At 38.8% G+C, this 15,871-nt stretch overlaps 1 protein-coding gene across 1 annotated transcript in view; it reads left to right on the forward strand.

Moving 5' to 3' along the window:
* Positions 1-422: 422 nt before the first annotated feature.
* Positions 423-15,871, forward strand: part of nrxn2b (neurexin 2b) — a 740,090-nt gene continuing 724,641 nt past the window's right edge. Inside the window, exon 1 of the mRNA XM_041780093.1 lies at positions 423-695. The gene's annotated coding sequence lies outside the window, so the exon portion shown is untranslated. The remainder of the gene's footprint in view (positions 696-15,871) is intronic.

Here is a 15,871-nt window from a genome sequence, read left to right on the forward strand (position 1 = left end):
TTTTTTAAATTTCTTGCCTCTTTGGCAATTATTTTATTAATTTTACCTTAAAGTTATGTCAGTTCCTTTTACTTTATTCTCTGGCTTCCTGATATTTTTTGCACACCATGGCTTTACTATGAAGTCTGGCATTATTTCACAAATGGTTTAGCGGGTGTGCCAACCAACATTGTAAACATTACCCAAAAAAGGTGAAAAACAATCTTTTACTGAGGCTTAGGCATGGCATGTTTTTTATTTTTGTTAAAGCAATATTAACATATCGAAATGGTATTGTCTAATTATGTTATGCGACGTTTTAATATATATATATATATTTCAATCCCCCCCCCCCCTCCCCCGTGTTGGTACAGTCCTACGTTCACTTGACGTCTCCCAAAAATGTTGTTAGTTCCAGTTTGGCGCGTGAGTTTGTGCAACTGCGGTAAAAATGACAAAGAATATGAAGAACAAACTAATAACGACGAAGATAGACAACGAAGAAGAATAAAGAGAAGAGTTTTAAAAGTTTTAACCGACTTATTTTATTCTACAGGTGAACGACATGCTTGTGCAGCTGTCAGTGGAGTAAAGTTACCGTTAGTAACAGTTATCAACGGTTGAGTGCTAGCTTAATTATGTGGACATGACGCAGTTAAAAATCATGGCGTTTTACAACAGAGCAGGGGAATATGAGTGAGCAGCAAGTCAGCCTGGTAAGGTCAAATTTTATTCAGTTATGAACTGTTTTGTTGTGTATTATTCTCACATTTGTGTATATTAGAGCTTCGTTTGTGAAGTTGCAGTAAAATAATAATTTCCAGTTGCTATTCACGTAACTGCGCAACTTTTATTAGCTTGTTGATACCTTTATTGTCGTACTAACCGACCTGAAATTACAATGCCTCGAACATTTTCGTTGTGCTCAAGACAAGTGAGGGATAATTATTTTATTGGCACCATTAAATGTCTGCTATTTAAAACGTTTCTCTTATTTGAGAATGAAACCTTATACATTTTATGGTTTAGGGGCATGAAGCGCAGGTGTTTTCACTTGTGACTAATTAAAATTTGTAACTGGTTTAATGAATATGTAACTGGAGCCATAGTATAAACCCTAAAAAAGAAAAATGAACAGATGACTTGGGTTATATTATTGAAGCAGACTGCATACTTGGTCCCAACAAGAGCTCCTAGTAGGCATAATAGTAAAATACACCTTTGTGAATGCATCACTTTGTTTTATTTTTGTAGTTGGGCGTGAGCCAGATGGTAGCTGTTGTTCAGTGGTTTGTTTAGTGTTTTTTAAAAAGGCTGCTCCTCAATGGGTGCCCTCTTTTGTCTTAGTCATGACATCAAAATGAAGTCTCAATGGGCCTGACTTCCATGCTAGGGTGTATTTTTGTAAAAGAAGGTGTCACTGCCTCTGATGTCTTATTTCCAGTGGATGGCTCTTATTTAGAGAGCCTCTTGTTTTACAAGTTACTTCCTAAATGCACTGCAGTAAATCAGCAGAATCAGTGTGACATAAATGTCAGTCATTACTACAGCATGATGCCTGCTCTTGTAATTTCTTGGGAAAACTGCACATTCGTCCCCTCTTATGCATATCTGACTTATTTCTGTATGTATGTGTGTGACTGTTACTGAGATTTCATCAGTGCAAAATTGTACTGCAGAATTAAGAAAGGATTGTGCAGGTTATTTGAACACTATGTCTCTTCTCCCCTTAAAAGCCTGTGATTTAACACTGCACTCATGTCTGTGCATGAGATCACTGAAGAATGCTCAAAGTCTCTGTCTTCAATATGTTTCAGCATGTGATTGCATCTATGTTGAAGGTATATCCTGTGAAGTTGTGTAAAGCTGCTGGTAAAACACCCTTTATCTTGACATGGCTTTCTCTAAAAGCATTCAAACAGTTTAGCGGCTGGGGGCTTTAATGTGAAGATCTTTTTGAAAATTAATGGGTTTCAGGACTCTGTTTTTGTAGAGCTACAGTTAGCAGCAAGTGTGCAGGGTTAGAGTACTTCTAACTGCTTCTTTTGGGCCGCAGTTAACTTGAATCAAGGATCATGATTCTTAACACACCTTTGATGTGAGGGATATGATTTTTGCTGCAGCACCTGGCTTGCCAAAGCATTCCAGCACTTAGTCTCTTACATTCTCTGTATGTTTCTGTAATTTGCAGATATCAGACTCACAGGTGAGAGAACATGAAAATTAAGGTTCACAGTAAACCTCTTTCACACATTTGGTCAGCAGGTGTCCACCTGACTAAAATCTTTAAGTGTGACTACAGAACATACAGGAGACTTGACTCATTTTGAGCTGCTGAATGTCAGATTTACTCTCTTATGTGCTGCTATGTACACACCACCATGGCTGGAAGGTTGAGCTTTTGAAAGCATCAGTGCAACCTTGTGTGTGCACTTGAGCAGTTTGATTATGGCAAAAATCCTGATCAGGATTATTTAGACAGGGCTGGATATGCGAATGCACAATAGTCACTTTGCAAGGATATGGATTAGCCAGGTGACCTGGTGCATGTCATGCAACCACTTACTTGTTTGTGAATTTTATCCAAAATGGCACGTTTTCTCATTTCTGTTATGAATGTGAATTTCAATCAGTCTGAAAACACAGTCAGAAGCCAGGGAAGTGGGCTCTGAGCAGCAGCGTCTGTGTGTCTCCTCCTTACATCAGGCTACAGGTGCAGCTGCTGCTGTCACTACACCGGTATGACGTTTCAGACAGACATTAGGCTAAGCTAGGTAAGGTAGATCCTAGGGGAGCGGATTCTGACACCTTGTCCTGATGCTTGCTAGGTAACGGCCATTTTTTTTTATATTACAGCTTAAATAAGTGCAGTTCGACTCTGTGAGCATACTGTCCAGGCCTGAACGATTTGGGAAAATACTCTAATTGCAATTTTTCCCCCAGCATTGCAATTGTGATTTGATAGGTGATTATTTCTTAAGTTCATTATATTAAGTTTTTTTTTTTTTTTTTTTTGAACAAACTGGGCAATAAATCATTCTATATTATAACCAACACAATATTAGATAAAACTAGACCTGAACAATTTTGAAAAATATCAATTGTGATGATTGTGACTCATATTGCAAATTGGATAGGAATTGATGTATTGAAGGGAGTTGTAATTTTTATGTCATTCTCATAGTTAATAAGAAAAGCAAACAAAAAAGTAGGATTTTTTTAGACTATTCTAAAAAATTGCCTGTGGATGATTGCATGATCTATAATGCATAACATCTCTGCTGCAAAAAAGTTTTAAACTGCTATTTGACACAAATTTAAGATTAAAGGAATATTGCACCTTTTCTGCGATTTGAAAACTGCAGCAGGCCATATTGTGATTTAATCAATTTTCTATTAATTGCCCAGCCCTAATACTGACCAACATACTAATATCGTTCAGCCCTGATTCAGATTGATATGGAGATCACAATTATTAAACACAATTACTCATTGATTTTATAGCTTTCATTAATTTTTTTTTTCAACTTAATCACTCTTAACACTTTGAAAAACAAGCAATAAATGAATATAAATGAGTGAACAAAGCACATTCTTAAAATAATACCATGATATATTTGGGGGCGGACAAGACCAAGACCGCTCTCCAGTACTACAACATGACAGGACAGGTACGGTAAAGTTCCATTGGGTTATTCAGAGTAAAAGTCCAGTCACTTTGGTTTTGTGGTGAGACGACTCACATTTTCATACACTCTTAATCCGACGTGTTTCTGAGATACTGTAGCTCTTTGGTTGTTGCAGTAACATGCATCGTCTTTACTCAAATTAATACATTATTTTAAAAAAACATAAGTTTGTAAGAGATATTAACTCATAAGCTATCTTCATTTCCATCTACATCTTCTTCTCTGCCCAAAACATGCTGTTGTGAATTTCCACCAGATGCCTGGTGGAAAATAACCTCAAAAGACATCACATTCTGTTCTTGTAGTTAGTGACCCCCAGTCTTTGCAAAATCTTAGTCTGAGACTGAAAACTCAACAACTTGCTGACAACCCAGATAGCAAAAAGTGATTGAATCAACATTGTGATACTGTCAGGCTGAAGACTGCAATCAACATTGATGTCAGACATTGAAAAACACATTGAAAGTGCTCCGTATGATCAACATGGAAATAACGTGGAATTTCCAATCAGTTCTGACAATGAATCAACCTTGATTCAACTATGATATGATCAACATTGAAATAATGTTGAATTTCCAATCAATTCTGACAATGAATCAACCTTGATTCAACTATGATATGGTCAACATTGAAATAACGTTGATCATATCATAGTTGAATCAAGGTTATTTCAATGTTGATCATATCATAGTTGAATCAAGGTTATTTCAATGTTGATCATATCATAGTTGAATCAAGGTTGATATGATCACCATTGAAATAACATTGAATTTCCAATCAATTCTGACAATGAATCAACCTCGATTCAACTATGATTTGATCAACATTGAAAGAACGTAGAATTGCATCAACACTGATTTAACTATATATATGCATTGCATTATTGCCTCGTTGCTCATTGCTAAGTGTTGCCTTGAGCTGTTGGAAGGCTCAGTCTGGAAGGAGTTTGGCTGGAAGGAACTGGGCTGGAGAGTGGAAGGTCGCTGGTTCGAGCCCTGGTGGGAGCAGAGCTGGACCTGTTAGCTGGAGAGGTTCCATCATGTCTTGAGCACTGTCAAAGTGCCCTTGAGCAAGGCACCAACCCCCCCAACAGTGTAAACTAGGAATTTCCATTCAATGAATAAAGTACAACTTTACTTAGTAATAACATTGTTTAAATGTATAATGCAATACATATATATAGTTGAATCAATGTTGATGCAATTCTACATTTTTTCAATATTGCTCATATCATAGTTGAATCGAGGTTGATTCATTGTCAGAATTGATTGGAAATTCAATGTTATTTCCATGTTGATCATACGGAGCACTTTCAATGTGTTTTTCAATGTCTGACATCAATGTTGATTGCAGTCTTCAGCCTGACAGTATCGCAATGTTGATTCAATGACTTTTGCTATCTGGGTCTCATTCTGTGGCAGATCATCTTTTCAGAAAAAATAAATTTCTAAGAAGCAGCCTAATTCCCAACATTTTAACAAAAAAGTGTATATCATATGTGATTTAAAGATCAGAGAGATTTAGTGAGCATTTTCAGTGCCTTCAGTCTCCCAGCTTTGGTGGCTCATCAGTGATGTCTTGAGTGGTCAAACCACATCATGACCACAAGATATGCCTGGAGGTCCTAAATTAAAAGGTCAATCATCAGTAGATGTACGCCACAGTGGTTCCTACAGATTTCTGGGTCATCTTACTTAGGTGTGTTTGTGTTGTTGTGTGCCTTATTTTTCACTACATTAATGCGGTTAGTGCGTTTGTCAAATAGTGTATGTGCTCATATTTTTCACTCTGTGTGACTAAAGGTGTGTATGTTTGTGTGTGAGTAGGAGTGGATGTAAGGGAGTATTGGTGTATCCTAGCCTGCAGGCGGGAAACATCATCTTTTCTTGTTTATAGGGATGGGATGTCTCAGAGTGCGCACTGCCTTTTGCAGAGCTGCTGCCCATTGGAATGTGAAGGCTTTATAATTGAATTAGCCCAGGCCTTATGGCCTAATGTTGGAGGCACGCTGAGTTCCAACGCAGCACTGCTTGCTCATTATTTGTTAAAGGAGGTCAGAGAAGAATTGCATGTAGAAGTGTGTGTACTTGCTAAAGATGGGGTATACATGGAATGACATTTGTGCTTCTGTGAGAGGAAACCCAGGTGTTTGTAGTTTTTAAAACCAAAATTCATTCACTTTGTTATTCTCTTTCCAGGTTGCCTCACCCTGCCTGTGTACCACATGTGGCGTGTGAGCATGTCTCTTTGAGATGTGTCTGCCTGTCTGCTAGATTTACGTCAGTGCTCTGGATGTGGCAATGATTGCTTCATCATCAGGCCCGCTGTAAATCTCTGAATGTTTAACGGCTGTCGGACATGTCCATCAATCAGAGCTCTCAGTGCACTTGGGGAGCCTGGAAACTGATGTGGTTTATCCAGCTGAAAATGGTGTTTTATCAAGTACAAATTTTTTGTGAGAAAGGTACCTTACATTCAGGAAAAGGAAAAACATACTCCTTCATATTTTTGCATCAAGCAACAATTCCTGCCAGTATGTAGATGCAGACAAATGAGCACAAAATCTGTTATTGTCTCTTCTTTCTTGTCACTCTCTTTATGTACAGTCCCACACTCATGGAACTGGAGGGTTTTCTCATTATTTTTTTAAGGGATCAGGGCTGTCCCACCGGCAAATTGTCAAATGCGCAAGGCTCTGATGTGGTTTTCAACCCCAGACAAAGCCATCTGTCTTGTCCAGAGTTCACAGGGAAATTGGTGACGTGAAAAGGTGGTTGTCGTGCTACCCTGGGTATTCAGATGGTGCAAGGAAGAGGTCGACACTATTCTCCCTCTGTGAGTGACAAGGCTGGAGATTAGTATATGTCCAGCTGTGTCATGAACAGTCTTGTTAATGTATTCACCTGTATGCAACATGTGTGGCTGGAGGACACTCAAGAGAGCTTAGTGAGTATACAACTACCTGATAAGTAGGACGTGGAGGACATGGAGACCGTAAGTATGGCTATTATTCTGAGCTCAAAACCAGTACAATGAAGATCAATAATCTATAGTAGCTAATAACAGATCAGCTCAGATTGCTTGGTGGTCAGAATTTAACCCTGAAACTGTCGGGTGGTCACTGTATAACAGGTTAAAATCACCCTACACGAGACTGTATTGATTTTCATAAAGAGTGTTGATCAAGAGTGGTTATTTAACCACATGTAATGAACGGCTGATAAACCACTGGATAAAGGAACTGGATCACTGCTGGATGCTTATGCATCACATCTGAAATCCTCCCAGTACGGCCTCATCAGATTTCCTTTACTCAGTGTTTAGAGCATGTCTAATGACGCTTCACAATAATGAATCTTTGTTTTGCCGGTGGTATCCATGTTGAAGTCTAGTCTATGACTTATTAGTCAGCCTAGCTATAGGCAGTTTACAGTGGGTGTTTCCACAGCAAAGTCTGCTGTTTTTCTATGTGAGCTTTTGAAAGCTTACCTGGGATGTCCTTTTCATGCGCCTATCATTCCCTGGCTGTTTTGTTGGATTCCTGTTGTTTCCTTGGTGTATAAATTAAATAAATCAAAATTAAATTTAAATTAAAGATAGAAAGACAGATTTATAAAAACAATTTAAACAACACCAGCTTTAACAGAACATAATTTGGGTGAAATGTAAGACTGACAGACTTAATAATTTAACAATACAATATTAGACAGTTGAAAAACAGCCTCAGGTAAATTTTTACCTTGTGGCAGTTGCAGTCATAAATTACCATGGGGGATGCATGATACTGGGTTTTTACTAATATTTGGAATGCAGATATTTACAAACTAATTTGAGCTGATACTGAAATCATTAGCAATAAATAAATGAAGTGCTGACCTACAGATTTAGACCTTAAAACACAATTTAAAATGAGGAATATGAAAAAGCAAAGAAAAAGACTTTAGCTAGCATAGGTCTGTTGGTCTGTTTTAAAACTCAGCTAATCTACATGTACATATTAACTGATAAAGCAGTAGTAAATTGTTAATTTTCACCATTTTTTGGCTAAATTTAAAATTTTGAACAATTTTCAACAACACTAGGTGCTACATAACATACATTCTGGAAAAATCGACACTGATAGGCTTAAAAAAGTATTCATATAAAGTTAAACAAATTGAAACACAGTGTTGGTTAAATTTTGACCATACTTTATGTTAAACAAAAGTCATTGCTGTTCGATATCGCATGCTTGAAACATTACAATACCAGGTTATTTTGCTAGATTATACCAAAAACATCAATGTTATGAAAAATGAAAACAGATAACCGGTCATCTTTTCAAAGCTACCACAAATAGAGAGAGACAATGTGCACAATGGGCATTCAACTTTGAGGTAAAACAAAGAGAGGGAACGCTTCCAGCTACAAATTCAGAAAATACAAAACCTTTTCATTTAAATATACTTCTTGGACTTTTTATGCCTTTGGACAGTTGATAAAGTTGGACAGACAGGATTTGAACCTGGTCTGCCCAAATAAATGGGGTAAGACCTAAGTGCAAGGCCATCTGTACCCCATAAGATACTTTTTTCTAAATATTTTGCTATAGTTCTACTAAAAATAACTACGAAACCTGTTGACACCACACAAATGTGCAGGGAGGTTCCACATTTTGTTTGATTGCTGCTGGGAAGGTGCCTCATCCTACCTGCTGCTTGACAACGACTGTTTTACTCTCCAGCAAATAGGTTTAGTAAAGCACCTTTATCAAATCATAAAGATGCACACTTACTTTAATGCCTTTCAGACAGACAGAAAGAGCAGAGGAGATGTCAATTAAACCTTGGCGGCTCAATGCTTTGCTGCTAGAGTGAATATTGGTGTTGTGCGGTTCTCTTTTATTCCTTTTACTCATTCTCTCTTCCATGCTCTGCCTCACTTGCATACAGTATGCAAGCTTACACAACCACACTGTGCACAGCAGATGCCCTCAGGTGCTGGCTACAGCTAAAAATGTCGGGGCACAATCATTTATTTCAATCGGCCTTCTGTCAGTTCAGCATAGTTTAGCATATCCACCTGAGGACTGAAAAAAAAATGTATGCATGTTTGCCAATGCTGAGCTATCAGCTAAACAGCACTTTACCTCCCCTGATCAACTGCGTGTGCTGCATTCCTTCAGCCTGAGATAATGTACAGCAGCACATCAATCTTGTTCTCTTACATATTCAGCTGCATTTTCTGTTATAATGGCATCTAATCTTTGAGTGAATCTATTTCTATTTTATCATTTGCATGTCTATGTTTTGGCTTTAACTCTTCTCTTACACTTTTTGCCTAAAATGCAGCTGGGGTAATACATTCAGTTTTAATAGGCTACAATTGGTTTGGTAGACTGAGGTCTGAAGCAATGGCAGTGTGGAGGATGTCAGCGTGTATAATGAGGATTAAATCATAGATGGGTCCGGAGCATGTCTGAGTACAGTGTCGAGACACTGCCTTGGTATAGGTTTTAATGCACACACAGTCGCACCGAGTAGGCCAAGCATAAAAGTCCCAATGGCACGGCAGACAAATGCAGGTGTAAGATGTCACTGTGCATAATTTAGCTTGAACAGGCAGCCTTGTTGGGCATATGCTTTGGTGTGGGAATTGGATGTCTGTGATTTCTATCAAGTGAGGGTTCACTCATATGGAATAGATCTGCATGAGTAGGTTAACCTAACCTGTATGTCACTGTGATGAATAGGTATGTCAGCTTTATAGCAGCCAGACACATTAAAGAAGGAATAGATGAAGTGTAAATTTGTTAAACTGGGGGTGCTTTCGCATTAGCAACATGGGTGCAGATCAAGGTACTCTTGAGCCTCAAGTCCATTCAGCATGAACAAGAGCTTTCTGAGCTTGGGTACCAGGGCTGAGTCTGCTTGAAAAGGTTCTCTCAAGCATGATTCATGTAGACTTGGAAAAGGTACACTGATGTAAATGCAGCCGGGCCAGAGTACTTTGTACTCTTCAACAAGTAGAGTTGTTAAGGCATTCTAAACATCTCCTGGCTCTTGAAACACCATTTTATCAACAGATCCATTTCATCCTACGAGTACCACGATAAATGTGGAAGTAGGAAAAGGATCATTGTTGGCATCCTAAAAAAAAAACAGCAGCCTCCAGGATGGACTGTAGGCTGCAGGAGGGTTGTCTCCTCTTTCTTCTTCTTGGTGGATTTACATTCCAGTGAACTGTAACAAGCTACTGTACCAGACAGAGTACATCCACACATGTGCTCAAACACCCTGTGTTTCTAATGTGAAAGCATGCCAGCAGGGGAGGGGGGAGAAATTGCACCACAGCAAGAAACAGTCATGCCAAATGTAAAAACACCCTGAATGTGTTTTTTATAAGATTATTTTGGAATTTTTTGCCTTTATTTAGAAAGGACAACTGAAGAGAGGGAAAAGAGGAGAGGGGAGAAAGAGAATGGGTAGAGACATGCATGTAACCACACCTGGAATGGCAATCGATTTAACAACCAGTGCGTTGAGGACCTGATATAAGGTTGATTTTTAATACAACCTGTGTCTTCAACAGTAGCATATACCATCTTTTCCTACTTGGGCAACTCATGATAAGTTGACCACAGATGATTATGACGTTATGGCTATAATAATCTGCTAATAATAAAATTAGCTGTAAAGAAAATGAGTGGGATTTTTACTTCTGGAACAAATTTTGAGCTATGTTGTTGAGATGATGGAGAACGTTTAGGTATGGATGAATCATGGGAGTTGTATGCCATGGGAGAATCATAAATTATAGCTGTTTTGTGTTAAACTTGTAAAAGAGAGACAATGAATCTACAGCTTAAATGAGCTAAACTATAGTCATTTTAATGCAAAATGTTGCATATTATTTGGATCAGGCTTTTTTATGGAGGGTTTGGACGGTGTCCATACTTGTTCTTAGGTTTTTATTGAGTCATAACACACTTTCTGGACAGTTTTAGACTGAGAGATTAATTGGAGATTCCATAATTGTTCGAAAATTAATTGACCAAAATGAAGTCAAGCATCAAACATAAATACAACCGAGTCACATTCCATTGTATTTTGGTTCTTTTGGCTTTGAGCCCTTACTCAAATAGCAAAAACCTTATGTGGAAAAACAAAAGCTGGTGCTTGGTTGCAGAGAAGTGAAAGAGAGTAGGAGGTAAAAGGGAAAGAGAATAGACAGAAAGGGAGGAAAAAATACCAGTGAGACAGGTGGTTGGAGCCTTTTGCAAGAGGAGCCATGTAAAGCAGAGCTTAAATTCACTGTGGTAACTCTGACTTCCACAAAAGCTTTCTGTGTTAGCGAGTCCTGCAGGAGACACGGGCAGAGAAAATTGCTATCATTTGATATTCAAATAATATTCAAATATTCAAATAAAAAGCTTGTGCTTTACAGTCCCCCTGGCTTTCTCTCAACAACCGGCCTCTCCACCCGCCTCTCTCTTCTGCTTCCTCTGGTGTCTCTCACTGTCTGCTGTGTTTCTCTCTCCCGCTGAGCGTGTTTTTACACTGTCTTATTTTAAGGCAAATGCAGCTTGAGGGCGATTTTCGACTCTCACAGGCAACAGCTTGTTTAATTTTGGTGCAAACAATGGTGGAGACGACAGACTTCACTCCTTGTCAGTCTCTTTGCCCCCGACTGTGTGGCTAGTTTCCTGTTTCTAGTTATTCTCTCTCCTCCCAGTTCAGCTCAATTCAATTTACCCCGTTTTATTGCCATGAATGTTGGATGAATTCTGCCAGAGCATCTACATAAAAGTGAATAAAACAAAAAAAAAATCACTCATAACAATAAACATCTGCTCCATTTGGTATGACTGTGTGAGATAGTGTGTGGGAGTGTTAGTGTAGTAGCTGGGATGCTGTGAAACCGCTCTACAATCTGTGTTTGCAGCTAGAGTTTTCCTAACCACAAAAAAGAAATGCATATCATTGATGTTAAAACAAGTCCAAGTGAACAACACAGACAGCTAGAACAGACTGTCTCTCCTCTCTCTGGGTTACGTCACCCTCAGTTTGGCTCTGTTTGGTTTGGCAAATGACTGATCTGTTTATGTGATCTGCAGCGGGTCATTATGGCCGCCTGCCGCTTGGGCGACGTGTCCCTCCCTGTGTGGTGTTCTCGAGGACATTCATCAAATGCCTAATGGCCAAAAACGGAGGCCAGGCCACACTCTCCTCGAGGCTTGTGGTTTCGGCCAACATGTTGGCGTCTGCAGATGGAAAGAAGATTGAAGGCCAATTAGATTCTAATAAGTCCCTATTTGTGTTCTTGGCAAGCACCTTTCATCATTAATTTGCAAATTTTGTTTAGATGAGAAGATTTTCCACATTTCTGCTTATTTTGAAGAAGTCAATTTACAGGTGCTGGTTTAGCTAAGTTGGTAGAGCAGGCCTCTTATACAGAGGCAACAGTCCTGTAACAGTCCTATTTGATATGTCTTATCAAATAAAGGCAAAAATACTAAAAATAACTGAAAAAGACCCACAATTCTAGAATTCTTTTTTTTTTTTTTTTTTTTTTTTTTTTTTATCAGAAAGCATGTTAGATACTATTAAACCTTCCCAAAACTTTCCCAGGGTGACGACACAGGCCATACCAAGTACTTGCAGGTGTACACTCGCCTCATTTAATCTTTGAAGAAAATTCCTCTTTTTAAGAGTCATACACGATTTGTTACAGTGGTACCAGAAGTAACTGTAATTACAGTGTTGTCTGCAAACTTCACTTTGGTTGGATTGTAGATTTGTTTTTGTTTTTTTCTCTTTTTCCTATCCCTCTGTGCACACTTGCATAAGAACTCTCTTTTCCCCTTTCTCACTAAGTTGCTGCCTGAGCAATAAAAATCTAAATCTGTTCTTTGATGGGATCTAATTGTGTCAAGTAATAATGTGTGTGCTTGACTGTGTCTAGTTTGATCATGTTGCTATTGTGGGCTCCAAGGCGGATGAATTTAACCATTTCTAAGCCAAAGATTACCAAAGGTTGTGTTACTGGGAGCTGTGCATGTTAAAGTTTGACTTCAGAGTAAGCATGCAACTAACAGCAATTGTAACAATTAGCCAGTCACCAACTCTCGAGGCAGTTAGTTAACTATTCAAACAGATTTTTGTGCAGTTACTTCATGGCTCTTATTAAGGTTTTCTACAATGAAGAATCTTAATTCAATCAGTATATATTTTTGTCTACATACATAACCAGTGACAAAAACTGATTGAAAACTGAAAAGAATAGCAGGATTAATGTTATGTTTAAAGGGTATGTGCTAACAATAAATGTCCAAACTCCCCTGGACTCAAGTAGAGCTGTTATGTCTACTTGTTGCTTGCTGCTGGCAGATTAAGGGTCAGTCCCATTTCTACCCCTTAGCCCTTATCTAACCCTTTCCCCTTGGTTTTGCACGTTCACATCTTTTGAATCAAGGGCTAAGGCTAAGGGCGAGGGCTACATAGCCCTTGAAATGAAGATTTTTCAGGACCACACTTGAAACTAAAATGTAAGATGAATTTCCCTCCATGCACTGCTACACTTGCAGCAGTGGCACAACGGACTATGAAGAAAGCATATGCATGTAAATATTTTTGGAATTTATTAATGATTATAGAAAATTCGACAGTTGTGTTTTCTCATATATTCAATCTTTAGCTCCTAGGGATGGGAGGTTATTGTATTTTCAGTACATATATGTGTAAACCAGGACTATTAACTGTATAAATAAGTGGAGAAGATCAACATGGAGATCCATAGTATGAACACAATGGTTGAAGCTTTATTGCCACCTCCAATAACACTGTTTATCAGTAATGGGTGATGATGAACAGCAATCAAGTGGCGTCTCGTTTCTAAATTGAAGGTTTGCACCCCTACCCCTTACCACTCTGTTTCAAGGGGAAGGGGTAGACGGAGGGGAAGGGTTAAGGGGTAGAAATGGAATTGGCCCTAAAATGATGGAGTTGGCTTTGGTCTGGCAGCAGACAGATGGTTCCCCCCTGTGCTTTCTGACTATCATCAGGACTCTGCAGCAGGAAGTAGGGCTGCAACAATGAATCAATAAAATCAATGAAAATCGATAACTTCAGTGCAGTCATTATAGATTTGTTGTGTTGTGCGAGTATGGCATTTCTTGATGTGGCATAGAGCTGTTTGAGTCACACCCAGATAGCTGACGAGCTTTGCTTTCACTTAGTTCAGCACTATCTGTTATAATCAGAGTTCAGTCTCGTTTTCATTGTATCTTAAAACACAGGAAGTGATGCTGCTGGAAACAGAAGCAGATTTTTTTGGCAAGTGTGAGCATTGCACAGATTTTTTTCATGATTGTAATTAAATGATCAAACATCTTCTGTTGCTGCAAAAAAAGTAAACAGTAAGTTGGATTTAAAATATCTGTGTTGGTAAGTTTATACTGCTTTGTTGTTACTCATTCTGAGTTAAACATGTCCATCCAACCCCTTAGCTCTGTCTCTGGGCAGTATAGTCTCACTCCTTGTGATAGTACTGTAGTGTTGGAGGTACAGCATTGCATGTGCAGCAACAAAGGCAAAGGGGAGTCAGAAAATAGCTGATATCACCACATCTGCACAACACTTGACACTGAGCCTGAATTTTGAGTGGCAGTTCAATTTTAATCACCCCTCATCAGCAGCGATCATCTAGGTAAACAGTGCACAGGGACGGTATAATTAATCATCAGTCCCTCGTCCTCAATTAGCTGACTATTGGAGAAGCGGAAGGGAATATTCCAATCACCAAGCTGCTATAAAGGCGGCATGTTGATGACACATCCTACTTAAAGACTTCCACCATCCCAGGAACTAATAGGCAACATCTTGTTAGCAGTCCCTCAGTGGATAGTCTGGCTGGGCTAAGCGCGCAAATGTAAAAGATGTGAAAGGAAGAAAGTAAGAAGAAATGGCAGGACATAGGGAATATTTGAGTCACATTAATTGGTATTTGTTTTTCTCTGCTCGTGTTTTCCCTTTTTTCAGATGGATGTTGGGGTGTTCTCTCTTTAGATTAAACAAGATCATAGAGAAAAGGGGCTATGTTACAGCAGAAATCATGGTTGAACAGTGAATGACCCCTTTATCAGAGAGTCATTAGTTGGACTTTGAGGTGTCGCCATGCATGACCAGTTTTATTTTAGCAGAAATGTAGCCTGTTACTTTTGCATAAATAGCTCATAATGAACCAGGTTTTGTGGTTGTTTCCCCTTCATTACTTAGAGAATATCTAAAAGTGTAATTTGCTGGATTAAATCGTTAGATATTTTTGTTACAGTGCACCAGACGGGGGTGTATAATTGGCTAGGATTACCTTTGTTATTTTTCCAGAAAACTTGTATAGTACTGCTTTTAGAAAGCATTCCTGTTCGTGCATATTCCCTGGATAAAGGTCATTCCCCAGTGCATGCTTTCAGTCTATGAATGGATAATTCTGCAGCTGGATTACTTGTAGGAGATAATCAAAAATTTAATGAGTTATGTAACAGATAAACAGTATTTTGTACTGTCTTGTTGCCCATGTTGTATTGCAGATACAAGGCTGATAGTGTTGCTTTATGCACTGGAGAGAAAACTTTATAGGGATTACTAAACTGATATCGTGGTCATTTATGGTTGACCTCCCACCCCCACCCCTTCAGAGTGCCAGAATGTCCCTGTCTCATGATGGGTGTAATAGTAGCATATTAAGATTAGGAGTTAATTACTTGCTCTCAGATATTTTCAGCAAAGTAGTTTGTCAATTGATAAGATAAGACGATTAGCGCAGAGCCCTGTGTGAGACTGTTGTTAACCCTGCTCCCTCCCACTCCTGATAGATGTCTGATCACAGCGTGTCATCCACTTCTGTCTGTGGCCAAAACATGTATGTCCAATCACATCAGTGCAGATTCTGACCATCAGTGTTAAATGTTCAGAGCAATGAACACTGTGTCCAATTAAACACAACATTAAAAAAAAAAAAAAAAAAAAAAAAACCTTTTCCCCTGAATGGTGCAAGCACTGCAGCTCACAGATGGATCCCTGCTGTGGTGATGGTGCCAGGTCGTCTCAACACATGTGGATGAAGTGTTGAGCAGTAGTAAACCCCAGACTGATTAGCTCTTGTAATACTAATATCAATGTATTATTTATTGATAATTGATTTTATGTCATATAGAGGTTGGATAA

Source organism: Cheilinus undulatus, linkage group 22 (assembly GCF_018320785.1).
Source record: "Cheilinus undulatus linkage group 22, ASM1832078v1, whole genome shotgun sequence".
Classification (NCBI taxonomy): Eukaryota; Metazoa; Chordata; class Actinopteri; order Labriformes; family Labridae; genus Cheilinus; species Cheilinus undulatus.